Genomic DNA, 1,210 nt, shown 5'->3' with positions numbered 1-1,210 from the left:
TAAATAAAGTGGAGTCTACCCGACCAATGAAAAAACTAGATTGTTCTAGAAAGTTTCGTAGTCTTTCATACCACGCTCTTGGTGCTTGTTTGAGTCCATACAAAGCTCTTTTCAATTTGTAGACTTTTTCTGGATATTTCTCATTTTCAAAGCCTGGAGGTTGCTCTACATAAACTTCTTCATTGATGTGTCCATTTAAGAATGCACTCTTAACATCAATTTGATATAACTTGAAGTTCATGTAACTAGCAAAAGCAAGCATCATTCGAATTGACTCTAATCGAGCCACTGGTGCATAGGTTTCATCAAAATCTATGCCTTCTTCTTGATTATAGCCTTGTGCTAATAGCCTTGCTTTGTTACGAATGACTTCACCATTTTCATCCAGCTTATTTCGGAAGACCCATCTTGTTCCAATTACCGGATGATCCTTTGGTCTATCAACTAGATCCCAAACATCATTCCTAATGAATTGGTTAAGTTCTTCAGACATGGCTAAAAGCCAAAATTCATCATGACATGCCTCATTGATATTCTTTGGTTCTAATTTAGATATGAAAGCAACATTTGCAATATATGTTTCCAACTGCCTTCTAGTTTGGACACCACTCTTTATTTCACCAATAACTTGTTCATGTGGATGATTAGGAACTTCTTTCCAAACCGGTTGAAGAGGAATATTTTCTTGAGAAGTACTCTCTATCAAGGGTTCTTCTTGAAGTATTACTTCTTCTCCTTCGCTTAGAGGTATAACCTGCTCACAATTCTCATCAAATGCAACATGTAAAGATTCTTCAATACAAGATGTTCTTTTATTGAAAATACGATATGCTTTACTTCTAGAAGAATATCCAAGAAATATTGATTCATCTGATTTTGAATCAAACTTATCAAGATTATCTTTGGTATTTAACAAGAAACATTTACTACCAAAAATTTTGAAATATGAGATTTTTGGTATACGATCATAATATAATTCAAAACATGTTTTATGTAAAATTGGTCGAATAATAACACGATTTAAGACATAACATGCTTATTAATTGCTTCAGCCCAAAAGTATTTTGGTAAATTTTTATCTTGAATCATGGTTCTAGCACATTCTTGCAAAGTTCTATTCTTTCTTTCAACAACTCCATTTTGTGGAGCCGCTTTAGGAAAAGCAAAGTTGTGAGATATACCATGTAAATCACAAAACTTTAGAAAAGAT

This window comes from Nuphar pumila, chromosome 9 (assembly GCF_984573655.1).
Source record: "Nuphar pumila chromosome 9, dmNupPumi1.hap1.1, whole genome shotgun sequence".
Classification (NCBI taxonomy): domain Eukaryota; kingdom Viridiplantae; phylum Streptophyta; class Magnoliopsida; order Nymphaeales; family Nymphaeaceae; genus Nuphar; species Nuphar pumila.
This window is presented reverse-complemented; position numbering follows the sequence as displayed.